Here is a 25,399-nt window from a genome sequence, read left to right as displayed (position 1 = left end):
TCTTGTGCTGACTCATTGACTTCGCTGTTTAAAGAAGGTTGAGATTGCACACATTAAAAACCCTGACCAGGACATGATTTGAACACGCAAACTTCTGATCTGGAGTCAGACGCGCTACCGTTGCGCCACGAGGTCTTGGACATATGGCATCTTTCGAGGGGATGCCTACTTCAGATTTCGTTGACTGTATCATTTGGAATGGAGGCCTGGTTCTCTGGGGAAATGTACCATCTGACAATGCCCCCTCGTCAGCACGTGCCTCTGCCCAGCAGGTTAGGTGTATAAAAAAGTGACTTCAGAGCCCGAATAGCTCAGTCGGTAGAGCATCAGACTTTTAATCTGAGGGTCCAGGCTTCAAGTCCCTGTTCGGGCGCTGCTTTAATGTTCACCTTCCTTCAGTAGGCATTCTCTCAATACTTGCATTGTGTCAGATTTAAAAATGGTTTTACTGCGACAGCATACCATGCGATTATCTGAGGACAGCTCCCCGCTTACAAAAGCATACAAACATTTTCCAACCAATTAGAGGAGTCACGAAAGTCAGAAATAGCCATCAAATGAATCACTTACCTTTGAAGATTTTCATCTGGTTGCAGTCACGAGAGTCCCAGCTACACAATAAATGTTTGTTTTGTTCGATAAAGTCCCTCTTTATATCGCAAAAACTCTGTTTTGTTGGCGCGTTGTGTTCAGTAATCCACTGGCTCAAAGGCAGTCAAAACACGCAGACGAATACGTCCGAATAGTACCAGTAAAGTTTGTTGAAACATGTCAAATGATTTTTATAATTAATCCTCAGGTTGTCAATTGTCTAAATACTCGATAATATTTGAACCGGACAATAGCGTATTCAATAGAAAGGAAAAACAACGAAGGGCGCGCACTTGGTCATGCGCTCAAACCAGCACTGCATGCTTCCTCAGTCCACTGACAGAAGGTCTCATTCTTCTTCATTTTTCAGAAAACAAGCCTTAAACAATGTCTAAAGACTGTTGACATCCAGTGGAAGCCATAGGAACTGCAATCTGGGTCCTAACCCATTAGAAACTCAATAGGCATTCAATTGAAAACTTCCCACATCAAAAGAAATCCCACCTCCCGGATGGATTTTCCTCAGATTTTCACCTGCCATATCAGTTCTGTTATACTCACAGACATCATTTGAACGGTTTTGGAAACTTTAGAGTGTGTTCTATCCAAATCTACCAATTCTATGCATATCCTAGCGTCTGGGCCTGAGTAACAGGCATTTAACTTTGGGCACGCTTTTCATCCAGACGTCGAAATACTTCCCCCAAGCCATAAGAAGTTAAAATCTGTGTTTGAAGACTTATTTAAGTCTGTCAATCAATCACACAGCATCATCTGATCTGGGAATTTGCAGTGTGCCAGGCTTTTATGAGAGACAATTGTCATCTAAAACAGCATTGGTTTGGTTGTTTTTTCATTTGAGATTTGTACTGTAAGTCACATTGGTAGTTGTGCTGACTCATTGACTTCGCTGTTTAAAGAAGGTAGAGATTACACACATTAAAAACCCTGACCACGACTTGATTTGAACATGCAACCTTCTGTTCTGGAGTCAGACGCGCTACCGTTGCGCCACGAGGTCTTGGACGTATTGCATCTTTGGAGGGGATGCCTACTTCAGATTTCGTTGACTGTATCATTTGGAATGGAGGCCTGGTTCTCTGGGGAAATGTACCATCTGACAATGCCCCCTCGTCAGCACGTGCCTCTGCCCAGCAGGTTAGGTGTATAAAAAAAAGTAAATGCAGAGCCTGAATAGCTCAGTCGGTAGAGCATCAGACTTTTAATCTGAGGGTCCAGGCTTCAAGTCCCTGTTCGGGCGCTGCTTTAATGTTCACCTTCCTTCAGTAGGCATTCTCTCAATACTTGCATTGTGTCAGATTTAAAAATGGTTTTACTGCGACAGCATACCATGCGATTATCTGAGGACAGCTCCCCGCTTACAAAAGCATACAAACATTTTCCAACCAATTAGAGGAGTCACGAAAGTCAGAAATAGCCATCAAATGAATCACTTTTCTTTGAAGATTTTCATCTGGTTGCAGTCACGAGAGTCCCAGCTACACAATAAATGTTTGTTTTGTTCGATAAAGTCCCTCTTTATATCCCAAAAACTCTGTTTTGTTGGCGCGTTGTGTTCAGTAATCCACTGGCTCAAAGGCGGTCAAAACACGCAGACGAATACATCCGAATAGTACCAGTAAAGTTTGTTGAAACATGTCAAATGATTTTTATAATTAATCCTCAGGTTGTCAATTGTCTAAATACTCGATAATATTTGAACCGGACAATAGCGTATTCAATAGAAAGGAAAAACAACGAAGGGCGCGCACTTGGTCATGCGCTCAAACCAGCACTGCATGCTTCCTCAGTCCACTGACAGAAGGTCTCATTCTTCTTCATTTTTCAGAAAACAAGCCTTACACAATGTCTAAAGACTGTTGACATCTAGTGGAAGCCATAGGAACTGCAATCTGGGTCCTAACCCATTAGAAACTCAATAGGCATTCAATTGAAAACTTCCCACATCAAAAGAAATCCCACTTCCCGGATGGATTTTCCTCAGATTTTCACCTGCCATATCAGTTCTGTTATACTCACAGACATCATTTGAACGGTTTTGGAAACTTTAGAGTGTGTTCTATCCAAATCTACCAATTCTATGCATATCCTAGCGTCTGGGCCTGAGTAACAGGCATTTAACTTTTTGGGCACGCTTTTCATCCAGACGTCGAAATACTTCCCCCAAGCCATAAGAAGTTAAAATCTGTGTTTGAAGACTTATTTAAGTCTGTCAATCAATCACACAGCATCATCTGATCTGGGAATTTGCAGTGTGCCAGGCTTTTATGAGAGACAATTGTCATCTAAAACAGCATTGGTTTGCTTGTTTTTTCATTTGAGATTTGTACTGTACGCCACATTGGTTCTTGTGCTGACTCTTTGACTTCGCTGTTTAAAGAAGGTTGAGATTGCACACATTAAAAACCCTGAACAGGACATGATTTGAACACGCAAACTTCTGATCTGGAGTCAGACGCGCTACCGTTGCGCCACGAGGTCTTGGACATATTGCATCTTTGGAGGGGATGCCTACTTCAGATTTCGTTGACTGTATCATTTGGAATGGAGGCCTGGTTCTCTGGGGAAATGTACCATCTGACAATGCCCCCTCGTCAGCACGTGCCTCTGCCCAGCAGGTTAGGTGTATGAAAAAAAGTAACTTCAGAGCCCGAATAGCTCAGTCGGTAGAGCATCAGACTTTTAATCTGAGGGTCCAGGCTTCAAGTCCCTGTTCGGGCGCTGCTTTAATGTTCACCTTCCTTCAGTAGGCATTCTCTCAATACTTGCATTGTGTCAGATTTAAAAATGGTTTTACTGCGACAGCATACCATGCGATTATCTGAGGACAGCTCCCCGCTTACAAAAGCATACAAACATTTTCCAACCAATTAGAGGAGTCACGAAAGTCAGAAATAGCCATCAAATGAATCACTTTTCTTTGAAGATTTTCATCTGGTTGCAGTCACGAGAGTCCCAGCTACACAATAAATGTTTGTTTTGTTCGATAAAGTCCCTCTTTATATCCCAAAAACTCTGTTTTGTTGGCGCGTTGTGTTCAGTAATCCACTGGCTCAAAGGCGGTCAAAACACGCAGACGAATACGTCCGAATAGTACCAGTAAAGTTTGTTGAAACATGTCAAATGATTTTTATAATTAATCCTCAGGTTGTCAATTGTCTAAATACTCGATAATATTTGAACCGGACAATAGCGTATTCAATAGAAAGGAAAAACAACGAAGGGCGCGCACTTGGTCATGCGCTCAAACCAGCACTGCATGCTTCCTCAGTCCACTGACAGAAGGTCTCATTCTTCTTCATTTTTCAGAAAACAAGCCTTAAACAATGTCTAAAGACTGTTGACATCTAGTGGAAGACATAGGAACTGCAATCTGGGTCCTAACCCATTAGAAACTCAATAGGCATTCAATTGAAAACTTCCCACATCAAAAAAAATCCCACTTCCCGGATGGATTTTCCTCAGATTTTCACCTGCCATATCAGTTCTGTTATACTCACAGACATCATTTGAACGGTTTTGGAAACTTTAGAGTGTGTTCTATCCAAATCTACCAATTCTATGCATATCCTAGCGTCTGGGCCTGAGTAACAGGCATTTAACTTTTTGGGCACGCTTTTCATCCAGACGTCGAAATACTTCCCCCAAGCCATAAGAAGTTAAAATCTGTGTTTGAAGACTTATTTAAGTCTGTCAATCAATCACACAGCATCATCTGATCTGGGAATTTGCAGTGTGCCAGGCTTTTATGAGAGACAATTGTCATCTAAAACAGCATTGGTTTGCTTGTTTTTTCATTTGAGATTTGTACTGTACGCCACATTGGTTCTTGTGCTGACTCTTTGACTTCGCTGTTTAAAGAAGGTTGAGATTGCACACATTAAAAACCCTGAACAGGACATGATTTGAACACGCAAACTTCTGATCTGGAGTCAGACGCGCTACCGTTGCGCCACGAGGTCTTGGACATATTGCATCTTTGGAGGGGATGCCTACTTCAGATTTCGTTGACTGTATCATTTGGAATGGAGGCCTGGTTCTCTGGGGAAATGTACCATCTGACAATGCCCCCTCGTCAGCACGTGCCTCTGCCCAGCAGGTTAGGTGTATGAAAAAAAGTAATTTCAGAGCCCGAATAGCTCAGTCGGTAGAGCATCAGACTTTTAATCTGAGGGTCCAGGCTTCAAGTCCCTGTTCGGGCGCTGCTTTAATGTTCACCTTCCTTCAGTAGGCATTCTCTCAATACTTGCATTGTGTCAGATTTAAAAATGGTTTTACTGCGACAGCATACCATGCGATTATCTGAGGACAGCTCCCCGCTTACAAAAGCATACAAACATTTTCCAACCAATTAGAGGAGTCACGAAAGTCAGAAATAGCCATCAAATGAATCACTTTTCTTTGAAGATTTTCATCTGGTTGCAGTCACGAGAGTCCCAGCTACACAATAAATGTTTGTTTTGTTCGATAAAGTCCCTCTTTATATCCCAAAAACTCTGTTTTGTTGGCGCGTTGTGTTCAGTAATCCACTGGCTCAAAGGCGGTCAAAACACGCAGACGAATACGTCCGAATAGTACCAGTAAAGTTTGTTGAAACATGTCAAATGATTTTTATAATTAATCCTCAGGTTGTCAATTGTCTAAATACTCGATAATATTTGAACCGGACAATAGCGTATTCAATAGAAAGGAAAAACAACGAAGGGCGCGCACTTGGTCATGCGCTCAAACCAGCACTGCATGCTTCCTCAGTCCACTGACAGAAGGTCTCATTCTTCTTCATTTTTCAGAAAACAAGCCTTAAACAATGTCTAAAGACTGTTGACATCTAGTGGAAGCCATAGGAACTGCAATCTGGGTCCTAACCCATTAGAAACTCAATAGGCATTCAATTGAAAACTTCCCACATCAAAAAAAATCCCACTTCCCGGATGGATTTTCCTCAGATTTTCACCTGCCATATCAGTTCTGTTATACTCACAGACATCATTTGAACGGTTTTGGAAACTTTAGAGTGTGTTCTATCCAAATCTACCAATTCTATGCATATCCTAGCGTCTGGGCCTGAGTAACAGGCATTTAACTTTTTGGGCACGCTTTTCATCCAGACGTCGAAATACTTCCCCCAAGCCATAAGAAGTTAAAATCTGTGTTTGAAGACTTATTTAAGTCTGTCAATCAATCACACAGCATCATCTGATCTGGGAATTTGCAGTGTGCCAGGCTTTTATGAGAGACAATTGTCATCTAAAACAGCATTGGTTTGGTTGTTTTTTCATTTGAGATTTGTACTGTACGCCACATTGGTTCTTGTGCTGACTCATTGACTTCGCTGTTTAAAGAAGGTTGAGATTGCACACATTAAAAACCCTGACCAGGATATGATTTGAACACGCAAACTTCTGATCTGGAGTCAGACGCGCTACCGTTGCGCCACGAGGTCTTGGACATATGGCATCTTTGGAGGGGATGCCTACTTCAGATTTCGTTGACTGTATCATTTGGAATGGAGGCCTGGTTCTCTGGGGAAATGTACCATCTGACAATGCCCCCTCGTCAGCACGTGCCTCTGCCCAGCAGGTTAGGTGTATGAAAAAAAGTAACTTCAGAGCCCGAATAGCTCAGTCGGTAGAGCATCAGACTTTTAATCTGAGGGTCCAGGGTTCAAGTCCCTGTTTGGGCGCTGCTTTAATGTTCACCTTCCTTCAGTAGGCATTCTCTCAATAATTGCATTGTGTCAGATTTAAAAATGGTTTTACTGCGACAGCATACCATGCAATTATCTGAGGACAGCGCCCCGCTTACAAAAGCATACAAACATTTTCCAACCAATTAGAGGAGTCACGAAAGTCAGAAATAGCCATCAAATGAATCACTTACCTTTGAAGATTTTCATCTGGTTGCAGTCACAAGAGTCCCAGCTACACAATAAATGTTTGTTTTGTTCGATAAAGTCCCTCTTTATATCCCAAAAACTCTGTTTTGTTGGCGCGTTGTGTTCAGTAATCCACTGGCTCAAAGGCGGTCAAAACACGCAGACGAATACGTCCGAATAGTACCAGTAAAGTTTGTTGAAACATGTCAAATGATTTTTATAATTAATCCTCAGGTTGTCAATTGTCTAAATACTCGATAATATTTGAACCGGACAATAGCGTATTCAATAGAAAGGAAAAACAACGAAGGGCGCGCACTTGGTCATGCGCTCAAACCAGCACTGCATGCTTCCTCAGTCCACTGACAGAAGGTCTCATTCTTCTTCATTTTTCAGAAAACAAGCCTTAAACAATGTCTAAAGACTGTTGACATCTAGTGGAAGCCATAGGAACTGCAATCTGGGTCCTAACCCATTAGAAACTCAATAGGCATTCAATTGAAAACTTCCCACATCAAAAAAAATCCCACTTCCCGGATGGATTTTCCTCAGATTTTCACCTGCCATATCAGTTCTGTTATACTCACAGACATCATTTGAACGGTTTTGGAAACTTTAGAGTGTGTTCTATCCAAATCTACCAATTCTATGCATATCCTAGCGTCTGGGCCTGAGTAACAGGCATTTAACTTTTTGGGCACGCTTTTCATCCAGACGTCGAAATACTTCCCCCAAGCCATAAGAAGTTAAAATCTGTGTTTGAAGACTTATTTAAGTCTGTCAATCAATCACACAGCATCATCTGATCTGGGAATTTGCAGTGTGCCAGGCTTTTATGAGAGACAATTGTCATCTAAAACAGCATTGGTTTGGTTGTTTTTTCATTTGAGATTTGTACTGTACGCCACATTGGTTCTTGTGCTGACTCATTGACTTCGCTGTTTAAAGAAGGTTGAGATTGCACACATTAAAAACCCTGACCAGGATATGATTTGAACACGCAAACTTCTGATCTGGAGTCAGACGCGCTACCGTTGCGCCACGAGGTCTTGGACATATGGCATCTTTGGAGGGGATGCCTACTTCAGATTTCGTTGACTGTATCATTTGGAATGGAGGCCTGGTTCTCTGGGGAAATGTACCATCTGACAATGCCCCCTCGTCAGCACGTGCCTCTGCCCAGCAGGTTAGGTGTATGAAAAAAAGTAACTTCAGAGCCCGAATAGCTCAGTCGGTAGAGCATCAGACTTTTAATCTGAGGGTCCAGGGTTCAAGTCCCTGTTTGGGCGCTGCTTTAATGTTCACCTTCCTTCAGTAGGCATTCTCTCAATAATTGCATTGTGTCAGATTTAAAAATGGTTTTACTGCGACAGCATACCATGCAATTATCTGAGGACAGCGCCCCGCTTACAAAAGCATACAAACATTTTCCAACCAATTAGAGGAGTCACGAAAGTCAGAAATAGCCATCAAATTAATCACTTACCTTTGAAGATTTTCATCTGGTTGCAGTCACAAGAGTCCCAGCTACACAATAAATGTTTGTTTTGTTCGATAAAGTCCCTCTTTATATCGCAAAAACTCTGTTTTGTTGGCGCGTTGTGTTCAGTAATCCACTGGCTCAAAGGCAGTCAAAACACGCAGACGAATACGTCCGAATAGTACCAGTAAAGTTTGTTGAAACATGTCAAATGATTTTTATAATTAATCCTCAGGTTGTCAATTGTCTAAATACTCGATAATATTTGAACCGGACAATAGCGTATTCAATAGAAAGGAAAAACAACGAAGGGCGCGCACTTGGTCATGCGCTCAAACCAGCACTGCATGCTTCCTCAGTCCACTGACAGAAGGTCTCATTCTTCTTCATTTTTCAGAAAACAAGCCTTACACAATGTCTAAAGACTGTTGACATCTAGTGGAAGCCATAGGAACTGCAATCTGGGTCCTAACCCATTAGAAACTCAATAGGCATTCAATTGAAAACTTCCCACATCAAAAGAAATCCCACTTCCCGGATGGATTTTCCTCAGATTTTCACCTGCCATATCAGTTCTGTTATACTCACAGACATCATTTGAACGGTTTTGGAAACTTTAGAGTGTGTTCTATCCAAATCTACCAATTCTATGCATATCCTAGCGTCTGGGCCTGAGTAACAGGCATTTAACTTTGGGCACGCTTTTCATCCAGACGTCGAAATACTTCCCCCAAGCCATAAGAAGTTAAAATCTGTGTTTGAAGACTTATTTAAGTCTGTCAATCAATCACACAGCATCATCTGATCTGGGAATTTGCAGTGTGCCAGGCTTTTATGAGAGACAATTGTCATCTAAAACAGCATTGGTTTGGTTGTTTTTTCATTTGAGATTTGTACTGTAAGTCACATTGGTAGTTGTGCTGACTCATTGACTTCGCTGTTTAAAGAAGGTAGAGATTACACACATTAAAAACCCTGACCACGACTTGATTTGAACATGCAACCTTCTGTTCTGGAGTCAGACGCGCTACCGTTGCGCCACGAGGTCTTGGACGTATTGCATCTTTGGAGGGGATGCCTACTTCAGATTTCGTTGACTGTATCATTTGGAATGGAGGCCTGGTTCTCTGGGGAAATGTACCATCTGACAATGCCCCCTCGTCAGCACGTGCCTCTGCCCAGCAGGTTAGGTGTATAAAAAAAAGTAAATGCAGAGCCTGAATAGCTCAGTCGGTAGAGCATCAGACTTTTAATCTGAGGGTCCAGGCTTCAAGTCCCTGTTCGGGCGCTGCTTTAATGTTCACCTTCCTTCAGTAGGCATTCTCTCAATACTTGCATTGTGTCAGATTTAAAAATGGTTTTACTGCGACAGCATACCATGCGATTATCTGAGGACAGCTCCCCGCTTACAAAAGCATACAAACATTTTCCAACCAATTAGAGGAGTCACGAAAGTCAGAAATAGCCATCAAATGAATCACTTTTCTTTGAAGATTTTCATCTGGTTGCAGTCACGAGAGTCCCAGCTACACAATAAATGTTTGTTTTGTTCGATAAAGTCCCTCTTTATATCCCAAAAACTCTGTTTTGTTGGCGCGTTGTGTTCAGTAATCCACTGGCTCAAAGGCGGTCAAAACACGCAGACGAATACATCCGAATAGTACCAGTAAAGTTTGTTGAAACATGTCAAATGATTTTTATAATTAATCCTCAGGTTGTCAATTGTCTAAATACTCGATAATATTTGAACCGGACAATAGCGTATTCAATAGAAAGGAAAAACAACGAAGGGCGCGCACTTGGTCATGCGCTCAAACCAGCACTGCATGCTTCCTCAGTCCACTGACAGAAGGTCTCATTCTTCTTCATTTTTCAGAAAACAAGCCTTACACAATGTCTAAAGACTGTTGACATCTAGTGGAAGCCATAGGAACTGCAATCTGGGTCCTAACCCATTAGAAACTCAATAGGCATTCAATTGAAAACTTCCCACATCAAAAGAAATCCCACTTCCCGGATGGATTTTCCTCAGATTTTCACCTGCCATATCAGTTCTGTTATACTCACAGACATCATTTGAACGGTTTTGGAAACTTTAGAGTGTGTTCTATCCAAATCTACCAATTCTATGCATATCCTAGCGTCTGGGCCTGAGTAACAGTCATTTAACTTTTTGGGCACGCTTTTCATCCAGACGTCGAAATACTTCCCCCAAGCCATAAGAAGTTAAAATCTGTGTTTGAAGACTTATTTAAGTCTGTCAATCAATCACACAGCATCATCTGATCTGGGAATTTGCAGTGTGCCAGGCTTTTATGAGAGACAATTGTCATCTAAAACAGCATTGGTTTGCTTGTTTTTTCATTTGAGATTTGTACTGTACGCCACATTGGTTCTTGTGCTGACTCTTTGACTTCGCTGTTTAAAGAAGGTTGAGATTGCACACATTAAAAACCCTGAACAGGACATGATTTGAACACGCAAACTTCTGATCTGGAGTCAGACGCGCTACCGTTGCGCCACGAGGTCTTGGACATATTGCATCTTTGGAGGGGATGCCTACTTCAGATTTCGTTGACTGTATCATTTGGAATGGAGGCCTGGTTCTCTGGGGAAATGTACCATCTGACAATGCCCCCTCGTCAGCACGTGCCTCTGCCCAGCAGGTTAGGTGTATGAAAAAAAGTAACTTCAGAGCCCGAATAGCTCAGTCGGTAGAGCATCAGACTTTTAATCTGAGGGTCCAGGCTTCAAGTCCCTGTTCGGGCGCTGCTTTAATGTTCACCTTCCTTCAGTAGGCATTCTCTCAATACTTGCATTGTGTCAGATTTAAAAATGGTTTTACTGCGACAGCATACCATGCGATTATCTGAGGACAGCTCCCCGCTTACAAAAGCATACAAACATTTTCCAACCAATTAGAGGAGTCACGAAAGTCAGAAATAGCCATCAAATGAATCACTTTTCTTTGAAGATTTTCATCTGGTTGCAGTCACGAGAGTCCCAGCTACACAATAAATGTTTGTTTTGTTCGATAAAGTCCCTCTTTATATCCCAAAAACTCTGTTTTGTTGGCGCGTTGTGTTCAGTAATCCACTGGCTCAAAGGCGGTCAAAACACGCAGACGAATACATCCGAATAGTACCAGTAAAGTTTGTTGAAACATGTCAAATGATTTTTATAATTAATCCTCAGGTTGTCAATTGTCTAAATACTCGATAATATTTGAACCGGACAATAGCGTATTCAATAGAAAGGAAAAACAACGAAGGGCGCGCACTTGGTCATGCGCTCAAACCAGCACTGCATGCTTCCTCAGTCCACTGACAGAAGGTCTCATTCTTCTTCATTTTTCAGAAAACAAGCCTTACACAATGTCTAAAGACTGTTGACATCTAGTGGAAGCCATAGGAACTGCAATCTGGGTCCTAACCCATTAGAAACTCAATAGGCATTCAATTGAAAACTTCCCACATCAAAAGAAATCCCACTTCCCGGATGGATTTTCCTCAGATTTTCACCTGCCATATCAGTTCTGTTATACTCACAGACATCATTTGAACGGTTTTGGAAACTTTAGAGTGTGTTCTATCCAAATCTACCAATTCTATGCATATCCTAGCGTCTGGGCCTGAGTAACAGGCATTTAACTTTTTGGGCACGCTTTTCATCCAGACGTCGAAATACTTCCCCCAAGCCATAAGAAGTTAAAATCTGTGTTTGAAGACTTATTTAAGTCTGTCAATCAATCACACAGCATCATCTGATCTGGGAATTTGCAGTGTGCCAGGCTTTTATGAGAGACAATTGTCATCTAAAACAGCATTGGTTTGCTTGTTTTTTCATTTGAGATTTGTACTGTACGCCACATTGGTTCTTGTGCTGACTCTTTGACTTCGCTGTTTAAAGAAGGTTGAGATTGCACACATTAAAAACCCTGAACAGGACATGATTTGAACACGCAAACTTCTGATCTGGAGTCAGACGCGCTACCGTTGCGCCACGAGGTCTTGGACATATTGCATCTTTGGAGGGGATGCCTACTTCAGATTTCGTTGACTGTATCATTTGGAATGGAGGCCTGGTTCTCTGGGGAAATGTACCATCTGACAATGCCCCCTCGTCAGCACGTGCCTCTGCCCAGCAGGTTAGGTGTATGAAAAAAAGTAACTTCAGAGCCCGAATAGCTCAGTCGGTAGAGCATCAGACTTTTAATCTGAGGGTCCAGGCTTCAAGTCCCTGTTCGGGCGCTGCTTTAATGTTCACCTTCCTTCAGTAGGCATTCTCTCAATACTTGCATTGTGTCAGATTTAAAAATGGTTTTACTGCGACAGCATACCATGCGATTATCTGAGGACAGCTCCCCGCTTACAAAACCATACAAACATTTTCCAACCAATTAGAGGAGTCACGAAAGTCAGAAATAGCCATCAAATGAATCACTTTTCTTTGAAGATTTTCATCTGGTTGCAGTCACGAGAGTCCCAGCTACACAATAAATGTTTGTTTTGTTCGATAAAGTCCCTCTTTATATCCCAAAAACTCTGTTTTGTTGGCGCGTTGTGTTCAGTAATCCACTGGCTCAAAGGCGGTCAAAACACGCAGACGAATACGTCCGAATAGTACCAGTAAAGTTTGTTGAAACATGTCAAATGATTTTTATAATTAATCCTCAGGTTGTCAATTGTCTAAATACTCGATAATATTTGAACCGGACAATAGCGTATTCAATAGAAAGGAAAAACAACGAAGGGCGCGCACTTGGTCATGCGCTCAAACCAGCACTGCATGCTTCCTCAGTCCACTGACAGAAGGTCTCATTCTTCTTCATTTTTCAGAAAACAAGCCTTAAACAATGTCTAAAGACTGTTGACATCTAGTGGAAGCCATAGGAACTGCAATCTGGGTCCTAACCCATTAGAAACTCAATAGGCATTCAATTGAAAACTTCCCACATCAAAAAAAATCCCACTTCCCGGATGGATTTTCCTCAGATTTTCACCTGCCATATCAGTTCTGTTATACTCACAGACATCATTTGAACGGTTTTGGAAACTTTAGAGTGTGTTCTATCCAAATCTACCAATTCTATGCATATCCTAGCGTCTGGGCCTGAGTAACAGGCATTTAACTTTTTGGGCACGCTTTTCATCCAGACGTCGAAATACTTCCCCCAAGCCATAAGAAGTTAAAATCTGTGTTTGAAGACTTATTTAAGTCTGTCAATCAATCACACAGCATCATCTGATCTGGGAATTTGCAGTGTGCCAGGCTTTTATGAGAGACAATTGTCATCTAAAACAGCATTGGTTTGGTTGTTTTTTCATTTGAGATTTGTACTGTACGCCACATTGGTTCTTGTGCTGACTCATTGACTTCGCTGTTTAAAGAAGGTTGAGATTGCACACATTAAAAACCCTGACCAGGACATGATTTGAACACGCAAACTTCTGATCTGGAGTCAGACGCGCTACCGTTGCGCCACGAGGTCTTGGACATATGGCATCTTTGGAGGGGATGCCTACTTCAGATTTCGTTGACTGTATCATTTGGAATGGAGGCCTGGTTCTCTGGGGAAATGTACCATCTGACAATGCCCCCTCGTCAGCACGTGCCTCTGCCCAGCAGGTTAGGTGTATGAAAAAAAGTAACTTCAGAGCCCGAATAGCTCAGTCGGTAGAGCATCAGACTTTTAATCTGAGGGTCCAGGGTTCAAGTCCCTGTTTGGGCGCTGCTTTAATGTTCACCTTCCTTCAGTAGGCATTCTCTCAATAATTGCATTGTGTCAGATTTAAAAATGGTTTTACTGCGACAGCATACCATGCGATTATCTGAGGACAGCGCCCCGCTTACAAAAGCATACAAACATTTTCCAACCAATTAGAGGAGTCACGAAAGTCAGAAATAGCCATCAAATTAATCACTTACCTTTGAAGATTTTCATCTGGTTGCAGTCACAAGAGTCCCAGCTACACAATAAATGTTTGTTTTGTTCGATAAAGTCCCTCTTCATATCGCAAAAACTCTGTTTTGTTGGCGCGTTGTGTTCAGTAATCCACTGGCTCAAAGGCAGTCAAAACACGCAGACGAATACGTCCGAATAGTACCAGTAAAGTTTGTTGAAACATGTCAAATGATTTTTATAATTAATCCTCAGGTTGTCAATTGTCTAAATACTCGATAATATTTCAACCGGACAATAGCGTATTCAATAGAAAGGAAAAACAACGAAGGGCGTGCACTTGGTCATGCGCTCAAACCAGCACTGCATGCTTCCTCAGTCCACTGACAGAAGGTCTCATTCTTCTTCATTTTTCAGAAAACAAGCCTTAAACAATGTCTAAAGACTGTTGACATCTAGTGGAAGCCATAGGAACTGCAATCTGGGTCCTAACCCATTAGAAACTCAATAGGCATTCAATTGAAAACTTCCCACATCAAAAGAAATCCCACTTCCCGGATGGATTTTCCTCAGATTTTCACCTGCCATATCAGTTCTGTTATACTCACAGACATCATTTGAACGGTTTTGGAAACTTTACAGTGTGTTCTATCCAAATCTACCAATTCTATGCATATCCAGCGTCTGGGCCTGAGTAACAGGCAGTTGACTTTGGGCACGCTTTTCATCCAGACGTCGAAATACTTCACCCAAGCCATAAGAAGTTAAAATCTGTGTTCGAAGACTTATTTAAGTCTGTCAATCAATCACACAGCATCATCTGATCTGGGAATTTGCAGTGTGCCAGGCTTTTATGAGAGACAATTGTCATCTAAAATAGCATTGGTTTGGTTGTTTTTTCATTTGAGATTTGTACTGTACGCCACATTGGTTCTTGTGCTGACTCATTGACTTCGCTGTTTAAAGAAGGTTGAGATTGCACACATTAAAAACCCTGACCAGGACATGATTTGAACACGCAAACTTCTGATCTGGAGTCAGACGCGCTACCGTTGCGCCACGAGGTCTTGGACATATGGCATCTTTCGAGGGGATGCCTACTTCAGATTTCGTTGACTGTATCATTTGGAATGGAGGCCTGGTTCTCTGGGGAAATGTACCATCTGACAATGCCCCCTCGTCAGCACGTGCCTCTGCCCAGCAGGTTAGGTGTATAAAAAAGTGACTTCAGAGCCCGAATAGCTCAGTCGGTAGAGCATCAGACTTTTAATCTGAGGGTCCAGGCTTCAAGTCCCTGTTCGGGCGCTGCTTTAATGTTCACCTTCCTTCAGTAGGCATTCTCTCAATACTTGCATTGTGTCAGATTTAAAAATGGTTTTACTGCGACAGCATACCATGCGATTATCTGAGGACAGCTCCCCGCTTACAAAAGCATACAAACATTTTCCAACCAATTAGAGGAGTCACGAAAGTCAGAAATAGCCATCAAATGAATCACTTCCCTTTGAAGATTTTCATCTGGTTGCAGTCACGAGAGTCCCAGCTACACAATAAATGTTTGTTTTGTTCGATAAAGTCCCTCTTTATATCGCAAAAACTCTGTTTTGTTGGCGCGTTGTGTTCAGTAATCCACTGGCTCAAAGGCAGTCAAAACACGCAGACGAATACGTCCGAATAGTACCAGTAAAGTTTGTTGAAACATGTCAAATGATTTTTATAATTAATCCTCAGGTTGTCAATTGTCTAAATACTCGATAATATTTGAACCGGACAATAGCGTATTCAATAGAAAGGAAAAACAACGAAGGGCGCGCACTTGGTCATGCGCTCAAACCAGCACTGCATGCTTCCTCAGTCCACTGACAGAAGGTCTCATTCTTCTTCATTTTTCAGAAAACAAGCCTTAAACAATGTCTAAAGACTGTTGACATCCAGTGGAAGCCATAGGAACTGCAATCTGGGTCCTAACCCATTAGAAACTCAATAGGCATTCAATTGAAAACTTCCCACATCAAAAAAAATCCCACTTCCCGGATGGATTTTCCTCAGATTTTCACCTGCCATATCAGTTCTGTTATACTCACAGACATCATTTGAACGGTTTTGGAAACTTTAGAGTGTGTTCTATCCAAATCTACCAATTCTATGCATATCCTAGCGTCTGGGCCTGAGTAACAGGCAGTTGACTTTGGGCACGCTTTTCATCCAGACGTCGAAATACTTCACCCAAGCCATAAGAAGTTAAAATCTGTGTTCGAAGACTTATTTAAGTCTGTCAATCAATCACACAGCATCATCTGATCTGGGAATTTGCAGTGTGCCAGGCTTTTATGAGAGACAATTGTCATCTAAAATAGCATTGGTTTGGTTGTTTTTTCATTTGAGATTTGTACTGTACGCCACATTGGTTCTTGTGCTGACTCATTGACTTTGCTGTTTAAAGAAGGTTGAGATTGCACACATTAAAAACCCTGACCAGGACATGATTTGAACACGCAAACTTCTGATCTGGAGTCAGACGCGCTACCGTTGCGCCACGAGGTCTTGGACATATGGCATCTTTCGAGGGGATGCCTACTTCAGATTTCGTTGACTGTATCATTTGGAATGGAGGCCTGGTTCTCTGGGGAAATGTACCATCTGACAATGCCCCCTCGTCAGCACGTGCCTCTGCCCAGCAGGTTAGGTGTATGAAAAAAAGTAACTTCAGAGCCCGAATAGCTCAGTCGGTAGAGCATCAGACTTTTAATCTGAGGGTCCAGGCTTCAAGTCCCTGTTCGGGCGCTGCTTTAATGTTCACCTTCCTTCAGTAGGCATTCTCTCAATACTTGCATTGTGTCAGATTTAAAAATGGTTTTACTGCGACAGCATACCATGCGATTATCTGAGGACAGCTCCCCGCTTACAAAAGCATACAAACATTTTCCAACCAATTAGAGGAGTCACGAAAGTCAGAAATAGCCATCAAATGAATCACTTACCTTTGAAGATTTTCATCTGGTTGCAGTCACAAGAGTCCCAGCTACACAATAAATGTTTGTTTTGTTCGATAAAGTCCCTCTTTATATCCCAAAAACTCTGTTTTGTTGGCGCGTTGTGTTCAGTAATCCACTGGCTCAAAGGCGGTCAAAACACGCAGACGAATACGTCCGAATAGTACCAGTAAAGTTTGTTGAAACATGTCAAATGATTTTTATAATTAATCCTCAGGTTGTCAATTGTCTAAATACTCGATAATATTTGAACCGGACAATAGCGTATTCAATAGAAAGGAAAAACAACGAAGGGCGCGCACTTGGTCATGCGCTCAAACCAGCACTGCATGCTTCCTCAGTCCACTGACAGAAGGTCTCATTCTTCTTCATTTTTCAGAAAACAAGCCTTAAACAATGTCTAAAGACTATTGACATCTAGTGGAAGCCATAGGAACTGCAATCTGGGTCCTAACCCATTAGAAACTCAATAGGCATTCAATTGAAAACTTCCCACATCAAAAGAAATCCCACTTCCCGGATGGATTTTCCTCAGATTTTCACCTGCCATATCAGTTCTGTTATACTCACAGACATCATTTGAACGGTTTTGGAAACTTTAGAGTGTGTTCTATCCAAATCTACCAATTCTATGCATATCCTAGCGTCTGGGCCTGAGTAACAGGCATTTAACTTTTTGGGCACGCTTTTCATCCAGACGTCGAAATACTTCCCCCAAGCCATAAGAAGTTAAAATCTGTGTTTGAAGACTTATTTAAGTCTGTCAATCAATCACACAGCATCATCTGATCTGGGAATTTGCAGTGTGCCAGGCTTTTATGAGAGACAATTGTCATCTAAAATAGCATTGGTTTGGTTGTTTTTTCATTTGAGATTTGTACTGTACGCCACATTGGTTCTTGTGCTGACTCATTGACTTTGCTGTTTAAAGAAGGTTGAGATTGCACACATTAAAAACCCTGACCAGGACATGATTTGAACACGCAAACTTCTGATCTGGAGTCAGACGCGCTACCGTTGCGCCACGAGGTCTTGGACATATGGCATCTTTCGAGGGGATGCCTACTTCAGATTTCGTTGACTGTATCATTTGGAATGGAGGCCTGGTTCTCTGGGGAAATGTACCATCTGACAATGCCCCCTCGTCAGCACGTGCCTCTGCCCAGCAGGTTAGGTGTATGAAAAAAAGTAACTTCAGAGCCCGAATAGCTCAGTCGGTAGAGCATCAGACTTTTAATCTGAGGGTCCAGGCTTCAAGTCCCTGTTCGGGCGCTGCTTTAATGTTCACCTTCCTTCAGTAGGCATTCTCTCAATACTTGCATTGTGTCAGATTTAAAAATGGTTTTACTGCGACAGCATACCATGCGATTATCTGAGGACAGCTCCCCGCTTACAAAAGCATACAAACATTTTCCAACCAATTAGAGGAGTCACGAAAGTCAGAAATAGCCATCAAATGAATCACTTACCTTTGAAGATTTTCATCTGGTTGCAGTCACAAGAGTCCCAGCTACACAATAAATGTTTGTTTTGTTCGATAAAGTCCCTCTTTATATCCCAAAAACTCTGTTTTGTTGGCGCGTTGTGTTCAGTAATCCACTGGCTCAAAGGCGGTCAAAACACGCAGACGAATACGTCCGAATAGTACCAGTAAAGTTTGTTGAAACATGTCAAATGATTTTTATAATTAATCCTCAGGTTGTCAATTGTCTAAATACTCGATAATATTTCAACCGGACAATAGCGTATTCAATAGAAAGGAAAAACAACGAAGGGCGCGCAGTTGGTCATGCGCTCAAACCAGCACTGCATGCTTCCTCAGTCCACTGACAGAAGGTCTCATTCTTCTTCATTTTTCAGAAAACAAGCCTTAAACAATGTCTAAAGACTGTTGACATCTAGTGGAAGCCATGGGAACTGCAATCTGGGTCCTAACCCATTAGAAACTCAATAGGCATTCAATTGAAAACTTCCCACATCAAAAGAAATCCCACTTCCCGGATGGATTTTCCTCAGATTTTCACCTGCCATATCAGTTCTGTTATACTCACAGACATAATTTGAACGGTTTTGGAAACTTTACAGTGTGTTCTATCCAAATCTACCAATTCTATGCATATCCTAGCGTCTGGGCCTGAGTAACAGGCATTTAACTTTGGGCACGCTTTTCATCCAGACGTCGAAATACTTCCCCCAAGCCATAAGAAGTTCAAATCTGTGTTCGAAGACTGATTTAAGTCTGTCAATCAATCACACAGCATCATCTGATCTGGGAATTTGCAGTGTGCCAGGCTTTTATGAGAGACAATTGTCATCTACAACAGCATTGGTTTGGTTGTTTTTTCATTTGAGATTTGTACTGTACGCCACATTGGTACTTGTGCTGACTCATTGACTTCGCTGTTTAAAGAAGGTAGAGATTGCACACATTAAAAACCCTGACCACGACGTGATTTGAACACGCAACCTTCTGATCTGGAGTCAGACGCGCTACCGTTGTGTAACGAGGGCTTAGACATATTGCATATTTGGAGGGGATGCCTAGTTCAGATTTCGTTGACTGTATCATTTGGAATGGAGGCCTGGTTCTCTGGGGAAATGTACCATCTGACAATGCCCCCTCGTCAGCACGTGCCTCTGCCCGGCAGGTTAGGTGTATGAAAAAAAGTAACTTCAGAGCCCGAATAGCTCAGTCGGTAGAGCATCAGACTTTTAATCTGAGGGTCCAGGGTTCAAGTCCCTGTTCGGGCGCTGCTTTAATGTTCACCTTCCTTCAGTAGGCAGTCTCTCAATACTTGCATTGTGTCAGATTTAAAAATGGTTTTACTGCGACAGCATACCATGCCATTATCTGAGGACAGCTCCCCTCTTACAAAAGCATACAAACATTTTCCAACCAATTAGAGGAGTCACGAAAGTCAGAAATAGCCATCAAATTAATCACTTACCTTTGAAGATTTTCATCTGGTTGCAGTCACAAGAGTCCCAGCTACACAATAAATGTTTGTTTTGTTCGATAAAGTCCCTCTTTATATCCCAAAAACTCTGTTTTGTTGGCGCGTTGTGTTCAGTAATCCACTGGCTCAAAGGCGGTCAAAACACGCAGACGAATACGTCCGAATAGTACCAGTAAAGTTTGTTGAAACATGTCAAATGATTTTTATAATTAATCCTCAGGTTGTCAATTGTCTAAATACTCGATAATATTTGAACCGGACAATAGCGTATTCAATAGAAAGGAAAAACAACGAAGGGCGCGCACTTGGTCATGCGCTCAAACCAGCACTGCATGCTTCCTCAGTCCACTGACAGAAGGTCTCATTCTTCTTCATTTTTCAGAAAACAAGCCTTAAACAATGTCTAAAGACTGTTGACATCTAGTGGAAGCCATAGGAACTGCAATCTGGGTCCTAACCCATTAGAAACTCAATAGGCATTCAATTGAAAACTTCCCACATCAAAAGAAATCCCACTTCCCGGATGGATTTTCCTCAGATTTTCACCTGCCATATCAGTTCTGTTATACTCACAGACATCATTTGAACGGTTTTGGAAACTTTAGAGTGTGTTCTATCCAAATCTACCAATTCTATGCATATCCTAGCGTCTGGGCCTGAGTAACAGGCATTTAACTTTTTGGGCACGCTTTTCATCCAGACGTCGAAATACTTCCCCCAAGCCATAAGAAGTTAAAATCTGTGTTTGAAGACTTATTTAAGTCTGTCAATCAATCACACAGCATCATCTGATCTGGGAATTTGCAGTGTGCCAGGCTTTTATGAGAGACAATTGTCATCTAAAATAGCATTGGTTTGGTTGTTTTTTCATTTGAGATTTGTACTGTACGCCACATTGGTTCTTGTGCTGACTCATTGACTTTGCTGTTTAAAGAAGGTTGAGATTGCACACATTAAAAACCCTGACCAGGACATGATTTGAACACGCAAACTTCTGATCTGGAGTCAGACGCGCTACCGTTGCGCCACGAGGTCTTGGACATATGGCATCTTTCGAGGGGATGCCTACTTCAGATTTCGTTGACTGTATCATTTGGAATGGAGGCCTGGTTCTCTGGGGAAATGTACCATCTGACAATGCCCCCTCGTCAGCACGTGCCTCTGCCCAGCAGGTTAGGTGTATGAAAAAAAGTAACTTCAGAGCCCGAATAGCTCAGTCGGTAGAGCATCAGACTTTTAATCTGAGGGTCCAGGCTTCAAGTCCCTGTTCGGGCGCTGCTTTAATGTTCACCTTCCTTCAGTAGGCATTCTCTCAATACTTGCATTGTGTCAGATTTAAAAATGGTTTTACTGCGACAGCATACCATGCGATTATCTGAGGACAGCTCCCCGCTTACAAAAGCATACAAACATTTTCCAACCAATTAGAGGAGTCACGAAAGTCAGAAATAGCCATCAAATGAATCACTTACCTTTGAAGATTTTCATCTGGTTGCAGTCACAAGAGTCCCAGCTACACAATAAATGTTTGTTTTGTTCGATAAAGTCCCTCTTTATATCCCAAAAACTCTGTTTTGTTGGCGCGTTGTGTTCAGTAATCCACTGGCTCAAAGGCGGTCAAAACACGCAGACGAATACGTCCGAATAGTACCAGTAAAGTTTGTTGAAACATGTCAAATGATTTTTATAATTAATCCTCAGGTTGTCAATTGTCTAAATACTCGATAATATTTCAACCGGACAATAGCGTATTCAATAGAAAGGAAAAACAACGAAGGGCGCGCAGTTGGTCATGCGCTCAAACCAGCACTGCATGCTTCCTCAGTCCACTGACAGAACGTCTCATTCTTCTTCATTTTTCAGAAAACAAGCCTTAAACAATGTCTAAAGACTGTTGACATCTAGTGGAAGCCATGGGAACTGCAATCTGGGTCCTAACCCATTAGAAACTCAATAGGCATTCAATTGAAAACTTCCCACATCAAAAGAAATCCCACTTCCCGGATGGATTTTCCTCAGATTTTCACCTGCCATATCAGTTCTGTTATACTCACAGACATAATTTGAACGGTTTTGGAAACTTTACAGTGTGTTCTATCCAAATCTACCAATTCTATGCATATCCTAGCGTCTGGGCCTGAGTAACAGGCATTTAACTTTGGGCACGCTTTTCATCCAGACGTCGAAATACTTCCCCCAAGCCATAAGAAGTTCAAATCTGTGTTCGAAGACTGATTTAAGTCTGTCAATCAATCACACAGCATCATCTGATCTGGGAATTTGCAGTGTGCCAGGCTTTTATAAGAGACAATTGTCATCTACAACAGCATTGGTTTGGTTGTTTTTTCATTTGAGATTTGTACTGTACGCCACATTGGTACTTGTGCTGACTCATTGACTTCGCTGTTTAAAGAAGGTAGAGATTGCACACATTAAAAACCCTGACCACGACGTGATTTGAACACGCAACCTTCTGATCTGGAGTCAGACGCGCTACCGTTGCGTAACGAGGGCTTAGACATATTGCATATTTGGAGGGGATGCCTAGTTCAGATTTTGTTGACTGTATCATTTGGAATGGAGGCCTGGTTCTCTGGGGAAATGTACCATCTGACATTGCCCCCTCGTCAGCACGTGCCTCTGCCCGGCAGGTTAGGTGTATGAAAAAAAGTAACTTCAGAGCCCGAATAGCTCAGTCGGTAGAGCATCAGACTTTTAATCTGAGGGTCCAGGGTTCAAGTCCCTGTTCGGGCGCTGCTTTAATGTTCACCTTCCTTCAGTAGGCAGTCTCTCAATACTTGCATTGTGTCAGATTTAAAAATGGTTTTACTGCGACAGCATACCATGCGATTATCTGTGGACAGCTCCCCGCTTACAAAAGCATACAAACATTTTCCAACCAATTAGAGGAGTCACGAAAGTCAGAAATAGCCATCAAATTAATCACTTACCTTTGAAGATTTTCATCTGGTTGCAGTCACAAGAGTCCCAGCTACACAATAAATGTTTGTTTTGTTCGATAAAGTCCCTCTTTATATCCCAAAAACTCTGTTTTGTTGGCGCGTTGTGTTCAGTAATCCACTGGCTCAAAGGTGGTCAAAACACGCAGACGAATACGTCCGAATAGTACCAGTAAAGTTTGTTGAAACATGTCAAACGATTTTTATAATTAATCCTCAGGTTGTCAATTGTCTAAATACTCGATAATATTTCAACCGGACAATAGCGTATTCAATAGAAAGGAAAAACAACGAAGGGCGCGCACTTGGTCATGCGCTCAAACCAGCACTGCATGCTTCCTCAGTCCACTGACAGAAGGTCTCATTCTTCTTCATTTTTCAGAAAACAAGCCTTAAACAATGTCTAAAGACTGTTGACATCTAGTGGAAGCCATGGGAACTGCAATCTGGGTCCTAACCCATTAGAAACTCAATAGGCATTCAATTGAAAACTTCCCACATCAAAAGAAATCCCACTTCCCGGATGGATTTTCCTCAGATTTTCACCTGCCATATCAGTTCTGTTATACTCACAGACATCATTTGAACGGTTTTGGAAACTTTAGAGTGTGTTCTATCCAAATCTACCAATTCTATGCATATCCTAGCATCTGGGCCTGAGTAACAGGCATTTAACTTTGGGCACGCTTTTCATCCAGACGTCGAAATACTTCCCCCAAGCCATAAGAAGTTAAAATCTGTGTTCGAAGACTGATTTAAGTCTGTCAATCAATCACACAGCATCATCTGATCTGGGAATTTGCAGTGTGCCAGGCTTTTATGAGAGACAATTGTCATCTACAACAGCATTGGTTTGGTTGTTTTTTCATTTGAGATTTGTACTGTACGCCACATTGGTACTTGTGCTGACTCATTGACTTCGCTGTTTAAAGAAGGTAGAGATTGCACACATTAAAAACCCTGACCACGACGTGATTTGAACACGCAACCTTCTGATCTGGAGTCAGACGCGCTACCATTGCGCCACGAGGTCTTGGACATATAGCATCTTTGGAGGGGATGCCTAGTTCAGATTTCGTTGACTGTATCATTTGAAATGGAGGCCTGGTTCTCTGGGGAAATGTACCATCTGACAATGCCCCCTCGTCAGCACGTGCCTCTGCCCGGCAGGTTAGGTGTATGAAAAAAAGTAAGTTCAGAGCCCGAATAGCTCAGTCGGTAGAGCATCAGACTTTTAATCTGAGGGTCCAGGGTTCAAGTCCCTGTTCGGGCGCTGCTTTAATGTTCACCTTCCTTCAGTAGGCAGTCTCTCAATACTTGCATTGTGTCAGATTTAAAAATGGTTTTACTGCGACAGCATACCATGCCATTATCTGAGGACAGCTCCCCTCTTACAAAAGCATACAAACATTTTCCAACCAATTAGAGGAGTCACGAAAGTCAGAAATAGCCATCAAATTAATCACTTACCTTTGAAGATTTTCATCTGGTTGCAGTCACAAGAGTCCCAGCTACACAATAAATGTTTGTTTTGTTCGATAAAGTCCCTCTTTATATCCCAAAAACTCTGTTTTGTTGGCGCGTTGTGTTCAGTAATCCACTGGCTCAAAGGCGGTCAAAACACGCAGACGAATACGTCCGAATAGTACCAGTAAAGTTTGTTGAAACATGTCAAATGATTTTTATAATTAATCCTCAGGTTGTCAATTGTCTAAATACTCGATAATATTTGAACCGGACAATAGCGTATTCAATAGAAAGGAAAAACAACGAAGGGCGCGCACTTGGTCATGCGCTCAAACCAGCACTGCATGCTTCCTCAGTCCACTGACAGAAGGTCTCATTCTTCTTCATTTTTCAGAAAACAAGCCTTAAACAATGTCTAAAGACTGTTGACATCTAGTGGAAGCCATAGGAACTGCAATCTGGGTCCTAACCCATTAGAAACTCAATAGGCATTCAATTGAAAACTTCCCACATCAAAAGAAATCCCACTTCCCGGATGGATTTTCCTCAGATTTTCACCTGCCATATCAGTTCTGTTATACTCACAGACATCATTTGAACGGTTTTGGAAACTTTAGAGTGTGTTCTATCCAAATCTACCAATTCTATGCATATCCTAGCATCTGGGCCTGAGTAACAGGCATTTAACTTTGGGCACGCTTTTCATCCAGACGTCGAAATACTTCCCCCAAGCCATAAGAAGTTAAAATCTGTGTTCGAAGACTGATTTAAGTCTGTCAATCAATCACACAGCATCATCTGATCTGGGAATTTGCAGTGTGCCAGGCTTTTATGAGAGACAATTGTCATCTAAAATAGCATTGGTTTGGTTGTTTTTTCATTTGAGATTTGTACTGTACGCCACATTGGTTCTTGTGCTGACTCATTGACTTTGCTGTTTAAAGAAGGTTGAGATTGCACACATTAAAAACCCTGACCAGGACATGATTTGAACACGCAAACTTCTGATCTGGAGTCAGACGCGCTACCGTTGCGCCACGAGGTCTTGGACATATGGCATCTTTCGAGGGGATGCCTACTTCAGATTTCGTTGACTGTATCATTTGGAATGGAGGCCTGGTTCTCTGGGGAAATGTACCATCTGACAATGCCC

The 25,399-nt window shown here is 42.0% G+C and overlaps 18 non-coding genes across 18 annotated transcripts; 17 read left to right on the top strand and 1 right to left on the bottom strand.

Moving 5' to 3' along the window:
• The first annotated feature begins 300 nt into the window (after positions 1-300).
• trnak-uuu (transfer RNA lysine (anticodon UUU)) lies at positions 301-373 on the top strand. The gene has a single exon. It is a non-coding gene; the product is annotated as a tRNA-Lys (tRNA).
• A 1,406-nt stretch (positions 374-1,779) lies between these two features.
• trnak-uuu (transfer RNA lysine (anticodon UUU)) lies at positions 1,780-1,852 on the top strand. Its single transcript has one exon. It is a non-coding gene; the product is annotated as a tRNA-Lys (tRNA).
• A 1,408-nt stretch (positions 1,853-3,260) lies between these two features.
• On the top strand, positions 3,261-3,333 carry trnak-uuu (transfer RNA lysine (anticodon UUU)). The gene has a single exon. It is a non-coding gene; the product is annotated as a tRNA-Lys (tRNA).
• Positions 3,334-4,741: 1,408 nt separating this feature from the next.
• trnak-uuu (transfer RNA lysine (anticodon UUU)) lies at positions 4,742-4,814 on the top strand. The gene has a single exon. It is a non-coding gene; the product is annotated as a tRNA-Lys (tRNA).
• A 1,408-nt stretch (positions 4,815-6,222) lies between these two features.
• Positions 6,223-6,295, top strand: trnak-uuu (transfer RNA lysine (anticodon UUU)). Its single transcript has one exon. It is a non-coding gene; the product is annotated as a tRNA-Lys (tRNA).
• Positions 6,296-7,703: 1,408 nt separating this feature from the next.
• Positions 7,704-7,776, top strand: trnak-uuu (transfer RNA lysine (anticodon UUU)). Its single transcript has one exon. It is a non-coding gene; the product is annotated as a tRNA-Lys (tRNA).
• A 1,406-nt stretch (positions 7,777-9,182) lies between these two features.
• On the top strand, positions 9,183-9,255 carry trnak-uuu (transfer RNA lysine (anticodon UUU)). The gene has a single exon. It is a non-coding gene; the product is annotated as a tRNA-Lys (tRNA).
• Positions 9,256-10,663: 1,408 nt separating this feature from the next.
• Positions 10,664-10,736, top strand: trnak-uuu (transfer RNA lysine (anticodon UUU)). Its single transcript has one exon. It is a non-coding gene; the product is annotated as a tRNA-Lys (tRNA).
• A 1,408-nt stretch (positions 10,737-12,144) lies between these two features.
• trnak-uuu (transfer RNA lysine (anticodon UUU)) lies at positions 12,145-12,217 on the top strand. The gene has a single exon. It is a non-coding gene; the product is annotated as a tRNA-Lys (tRNA).
• A 1,408-nt stretch (positions 12,218-13,625) lies between these two features.
• On the top strand, positions 13,626-13,698 carry trnak-uuu (transfer RNA lysine (anticodon UUU)). Its single transcript has one exon. It is a non-coding gene; the product is annotated as a tRNA-Lys (tRNA).
• A 1,403-nt stretch (positions 13,699-15,101) lies between these two features.
• Positions 15,102-15,174, top strand: trnak-uuu (transfer RNA lysine (anticodon UUU)). The gene has a single exon. It is a non-coding gene; the product is annotated as a tRNA-Lys (tRNA).
• Positions 15,175-16,580: 1,406 nt separating this feature from the next.
• trnak-uuu (transfer RNA lysine (anticodon UUU)) lies at positions 16,581-16,653 on the top strand. Its single transcript has one exon. It is a non-coding gene; the product is annotated as a tRNA-Lys (tRNA).
• Positions 16,654-18,061: 1,408 nt separating this feature from the next.
• On the top strand, positions 18,062-18,134 carry trnak-uuu (transfer RNA lysine (anticodon UUU)). Its single transcript has one exon. It is a non-coding gene; the product is annotated as a tRNA-Lys (tRNA).
• A 1,406-nt stretch (positions 18,135-19,540) lies between these two features.
• On the top strand, positions 19,541-19,613 carry trnak-uuu (transfer RNA lysine (anticodon UUU)). Its single transcript has one exon. It is a non-coding gene; the product is annotated as a tRNA-Lys (tRNA).
• A 1,408-nt stretch (positions 19,614-21,021) lies between these two features.
• trnak-uuu (transfer RNA lysine (anticodon UUU)) lies at positions 21,022-21,094 on the top strand. Its single transcript has one exon. It is a non-coding gene; the product is annotated as a tRNA-Lys (tRNA).
• Positions 21,095-22,500: 1,406 nt separating this feature from the next.
• Positions 22,501-22,573, top strand: trnak-uuu (transfer RNA lysine (anticodon UUU)). The gene has a single exon. It is a non-coding gene; the product is annotated as a tRNA-Lys (tRNA).
• Positions 22,574-23,740: 1,167 nt separating this feature from the next.
• trnaw-cca (transfer RNA tryptophan (anticodon CCA)) lies at positions 23,741-23,812 on the bottom strand. The gene has a single exon. It is a non-coding gene; the product is annotated as a tRNA-Trp (tRNA).
• A 167-nt stretch (positions 23,813-23,979) lies between these two features.
• Positions 23,980-24,052, top strand: trnak-uuu (transfer RNA lysine (anticodon UUU)). Its single transcript has one exon. It is a non-coding gene; the product is annotated as a tRNA-Lys (tRNA).
• The last annotated feature ends 1,347 nt before the right edge of the window (positions 24,053-25,399 follow it).

Source organism: Salmo salar, chromosome 03, assembly GCF_965601325.2.
Source record: "Salmo salar chromosome 03, fSalSal1, whole genome shotgun sequence".
NCBI classification, from domain to species: Eukaryota; Metazoa; Chordata; class Actinopteri; order Salmoniformes; family Salmonidae; genus Salmo; species Salmo salar.
This window is presented reverse-complemented; position numbering and strand designations above follow the sequence as displayed.